We start from the raw sequence: 4,997 nt of genomic DNA, 5'->3' as shown, positions 1-4,997 counted from the left end.
CCGGTTTGCCCCGGGTGCGCACCTCGCGTGCACCTTGGTGCGCACACCTTGGCTGGGTTGCGCGGCCTGGTGGGCACCATGGTGCGCACCAAGGAGCGCTCCGAAGTGTGCTCCAAGGTGCGGCGTGCACGAAGTCGGAGCCCGGTTTGCCCCGGGTGCGCACCCTTCGCCGCGGTGGGCACCATGGCGTGCACGAAGTCGGAGCCCGGTTTGCCCCGGGTGCGCACCTCGCGTGCACCTTCGCCGGGGTGGGCACCTCGGCTGGGTCGCGCCCTGGTGCGCACCAAGGAGCGCTCTGAAGTGTGCTCCAAGGTGCGGCGTGCACGAAGTCGGAGCCCGGTTTGCCCCGGGTGTGCACCTCGCGTGCACCTTCGCTGCGGTGGGCACCTTGGCTGGGGTGCGCGCCTTGGTGGCACCATGCAGTGCACGAAGTCGGAGCCCGGTTTGCCCCGGGCGCGCACCTCCGCCAGGGTGGGCACCTTGGTGCGCACACTTGCCTGGGCTGCGCACCAGGAAGGGCTCAAGATGGCACCCGCGTTCCGTTTTTTTCACTATCTTTCAGACGGAAATTTTAAAATATCGTTTTTGTTTGCCTTTTCTGGACACTTAGTGAAGGCAGCGCATCAAAGGTGCGCAACGCTGGTGCGAACCTGGGAGCGCTCCGATGTGTGCTCCAAGGTGCGGCGTGCACGAAGTCGGACCCCGGTTTTGCCCCGGGTGCGCACCTCGCGTGCACCTTGGTGCGCACACCTTGGCTGGGTTGCGCGCCCTGGTGGGCACCATGGTGCGCACCAAGGAGCGCTCCGAAGTGTGCTCCAAGGTGCGGCGTGCACGAAGTCGGAGCCCGGTTTGCCCCGGGTGCGCACCCCTCGCGTGCACCTTCGCCGCGGTGGGCACCATGGCGTGCACGAAGTCGGAGCCCGGTTTGCCCCGGGTGCGCACCTCGCGTGCACCTTCGCCGGGGTGGGCACCTTAGTGTGCAGACCTTGGCTGGGTTGCGCGCCCTGGTGGGCACCATGGTGCGCACCAAGGAGCGCTCCGAAGTGTGCTCCAAGGTGCGGCCTGCACGAAGTCGGAGCCCGGTTTGCCCCGGGTGTGCACCTCGGGTGGGCACCTTGGTGCGCATGCCTTGCCTGGGCTGCGCACCAGGGCGGGCTCAAGATGGCACTCAAGATGGGCACCCGCGTTCCTTTTTTTTCACTATCTTTCAAAACGGAAATTTTAAAATCTCATTTTTTTTTGCCTTTTTCTGGAAATTAGTGAAGGCAGCGCATCAAAGGTGCGCACCTCGCTGCCCACCACGGTGCGCAACGCCGGTGGGCACCCGGAGTGCTTCGAAGTGTGCTCCAAGGTGCTGCGTGCACGTTGTCGGAGCCCGGGTTGCCCCGGGTGCGCACCTCGCGTGCACCTTCGTCGGGGTGGGCACCTTGGCTGGGTTTGCCCCGGCTGCGCTCCGAAGCGGGGTTATTGGAGCGCCGCCTCTTTTTTTGTCGGAGCGTTTGGTGGGGTTTCTCGCATTGGCTCTTCCGAGGCCCGGTTGCCACCCTGGCGCGCACGAAGTCGAAGTAGGGTTAATTGCCCGGGTGCGCACCTTTGCCAGGGTGGGCACCTTACCTGGGCTGCGCACCAGGGCGGGCTCAAGATGGCACGCGCGTTCCGTTTTTTTCACTATCTTTCAAAACGGAAATTTTAAAATCTCCTTTTTTTTTTGCCTTTTCTGGAAATTAGTGAAGGCAGCGCATCAAAGGTGCGCACCTCGCTGCCCACCTTGGTGTGCTCTGAGGTGCGCACCCGGGAGCGCTACGAAGTGTGCTCCAAGGTGCGGCGTGCACGTTGTCGGAGCCCGGTTTGCCCCGGTGGCGCACCTCGCCTGCACCTTGGCCGGGGTGGGCACCTTGGCTGGGTTTGCCCAGGGTGCGCTCCGAAGCGGGGTTACTGGAGCGCCCCCTCTTTTTTTGTCAGAGCGTTTGGTGGGGTTTCTCGCATTGGCTCTTCCCAGGCCCGGTTGTTGGGTGCGCTCCCACCCTGGCGCGCGCGAAGTTGGAAGTTGGGTTAATTGCCCGGGCGCGCACCTTCGCCAGGGTGGGCACCTTGGTGCGCACACCTTGGCTGGGCTGCGCACCAGGGCGGGCTCAAGATGGCACCAGCATTCCCTTTTTCTCACTATCTTTCAAAACGGAAATTTTAAAATCTCGTTTTTTTTTTGCCTTTTATGGAAATTAGTGAAGGCATCGCATCAAAGGTGCGCACCTCGCTGCCCCACCTTGGTGTGCTCCGAGGTGCCCACCACGGTGCGCAACGCCGGTGCGAACCCGGGAGCGCCCCGATGTGTGCTCCAAGGTGCGGCGTGCACGAAGTCGGACCCCGGTTTGCCCCGGGTGCGCACCTCGCGTGCACCTTGGTGCGCACACCCTTGGCTGGGTTGCGCGGCCTGGTGGGCACCATGGTGCGCACCAAGGGAGCGCTCCGAAGTGTGCTCCAAGGTGCGGCGTGCACGAAGTCGGAGCCCGGTTTGCCCCGGGTACGCACCTCGCGTGCACCTTCGCCGGGGTGGGCACCTCGGCTGGGTTGCGCGCCCTGGTGCGCACCAAGGGAGCGCTCCGAAGTGTGCTCCAAGGTGCGGCGTGCACGAAGTCGGAGCCCGGTTTGCCCCGGGTGCGCACCTTCGCCGCGGTGCGCACCATGGCGTGCACGAAGTCGGAGCCCGGTTTGCCCCGGGTGCGCACCTCGCGTGCACCTTCGGCGGGGTTGCGCGCCCTGGTGGGCACCATGGTGCGCACCCAAGGAGCGCTCCGAAGTGTGCTCCAAGGTGCGGCGTGCACGAAGTCGGAGCCCGGTTTGGCCCCGGGTGCGCACCTCGCGTGCACCTTCGGCGGGGTTGCGCGCCCTGGTGGGCACCATGGTGCGCACCAAGGAGCGCTCCGAAGTGTGCTCCAAGGTGCGGCGTGCACGAAGTCGGAGCCCGGTTTGCCCCGGGTGCGCACCTCGCGTGCACCTTCGCCGCGGTGGGCACCATGGCGTGCACGAAGTCGGAGCCCGGTTTGCCCCGGGTGCGCACCTCGCGTGCACCTTCGCCGGGGTGGGCACCTCGGCTGGGTTGCGCGCCCTGGTGCGCACCAAGGAGCGCTCCGAAGTGTGCTCCAAGGTGCGGCGTGCACGAAGTCGGAGCCCCGGTTTGCCCCGGGTGCGCACCTCGCGTGCACCTTCGCCAGGGGTGGGCACCTCGGTGCGCACACCTTCTCAATGTTTTCTTGCCTTTTCTGGAAATTGGGTGAAGGCAGCGCATCAAAGGTGCGCACCTCGGTGTGCTCCGAGGTGCGAACCCGAGAGCGCTCCGAGGTGCCCACGAAGTCGAAAGTCGGGTTAATTGCATTGTTTTCCCCCGGGTGCGCTCCGAGGTGCGCAACATCGGCGCGCACCAAGGAGGGCTCCGAAGTGTGCTCCAAGGTGCGCACGATGGCGTGCACCTCTGGTGCGCACGATTCGGAGCTCGGTTTGACCGGGGTGCGCACACCTTGGCTGGGTTGCGCACCTTTTGTGCGCTCCAAGGTGCGCACGAAGTCGGAGCTCGGTTTGCCCCGGGTGCGCACCTTCGCCAGGGTGCGCACCTTGATGCGCACGCCTTGGCTGGGCTGCGCACCTTGGTGGGCGCCATGGTGCGCACCTTTCGTGCGCTCCAAGGTGCGCACGAAGTCGGAGCTCGTTTGCCCCGGGTGCGCACCTTGGTGGGCGCCATGGTGCACTCCGAGGTGCCCAAGATTGGTGCGCACCAAGGAGCGCTCCGAAGTGCGCTCCAAGGTGCGCGCGAAGTCGAAAGTTGGGTTAATTGTCCGGTTTGCCCTCGGGTGCGCACCTTGCGTGCACCTTCGCCAGGGTGGGCGCCTTGGGTGCGCACACCTTGGCTGGGCTGCGCACACCTTGGCACCCGCGTTTCCTTCATTTTAAATTTTTTTTTTTTACAATCTCTCAAGTGGGAAATTCTATAATCTCAACTTTTTTTGCCTTTTCAGGAAACTTTTGAATGGAGCGCATCATTGGTGCGCTCCGAAGTGTGCTCCAAAGCTCTCTCCAGCTGCGTGCACCTGCCCCGGCCGCGCACCCGGCCCCGCCCAGCTTCGCTCACCTGTCCCGGGCGTCTGGTGCGGAACCTTAGAGTAAGAAACATCACCGTGCACCTTGGCCAACGTGCGCGACTCGACCGAGCGCGCACTGGCCGAGGTGCACACCGATTTCACCTGGGTGCGCGCGCAGCACCTCGGGCGCACCGGGGTGCGCGCACAACGCCCGGGTTGCACCGTGGCCTGTGTGCTCGGGGCGCCTCGGGTGCCGCTCGGTGTCGCCCCCGCCGCGCGGTAGTGCGGGCAGCGCACCCCGGCCCGGCCCGGCCCCGACGAGAACGCAAACGGGCAAAAGGTTTATTCAAATAGCATTGCGACGCCCGGCGAAAACACTAAAAAGGGTGCAACACCGGGACTTCCCGGGAGGTCACCCATCCCAGTACTACTCCGCCCAAGCGCGCTTAACTGCGGAGTTCTGATGGGATCCGGTGCACTAACGCTGGTATGATCGCACCCGTTATGAGCTTGTCGCAGTGTGTACTTAGCAAACCGCGACCCACGTGCGAATCCACCCCCGGCCACCCACCCCCGTCGAGTGCACACCCCTCCCTCGCGAAGCTGCGCCCCGTTCGCCAGTGTGAGCCCTGCCCGGGTGCGCGCACCTTGCTAGGCGGCGGGTGTGCACCCGGCCCGGCCTACGTGCGTGCACCTGGAGGGGGCGTCGTGTGCGTGCAGTGTCCCGTCTGCAACGCGGTGCCCACACACCACCTCGGGCGCAACGACCTGCGCTCACATGTGGGCCGAGTGCACCTTGGTGCATGTTCGGGGCGCCTCGGGTGCACGCTCGATCTTGCCCCGGTGCACCAAGGCGCTCGGTTTGCCCCGGGTGCGCACTTGGTGCAAGGTGGGCACCCAAAATAGGGATCAAGCACCAAAACA

The 4,997-nt window shown here is 65.0% G+C and overlaps 1 non-coding gene across 1 annotated transcript; it reads right to left on the bottom strand.

Annotated features, from left to right (window-relative positions):
• Positions 1-4,456: 4,456 nt before the first annotated feature.
• On the bottom strand, positions 4,457-4,574 carry LOC131873267 (5S ribosomal RNA). The gene has a single exon (XR_009371253.1). It is a non-coding gene; the product is annotated as a 5S ribosomal RNA (ribosomal RNA).
• Positions 4,575-4,997: the final 423 nt, after the last annotated feature.

The sequence above is a fragment of the Cryptomeria japonica genome, unplaced genomic scaffold, assembly GCF_030272615.1.
Source record: "Cryptomeria japonica unplaced genomic scaffold, Sugi_1.0 HiC_scaffold_1350, whole genome shotgun sequence".
NCBI classification, from domain to species: Eukaryota; Viridiplantae; Streptophyta; class Pinopsida; order Cupressales; family Cupressaceae; genus Cryptomeria; species Cryptomeria japonica.
Note: the sequence above shows the minus strand (reverse complement) of the source record. Positions and strands in the feature narration are given on the sequence as shown.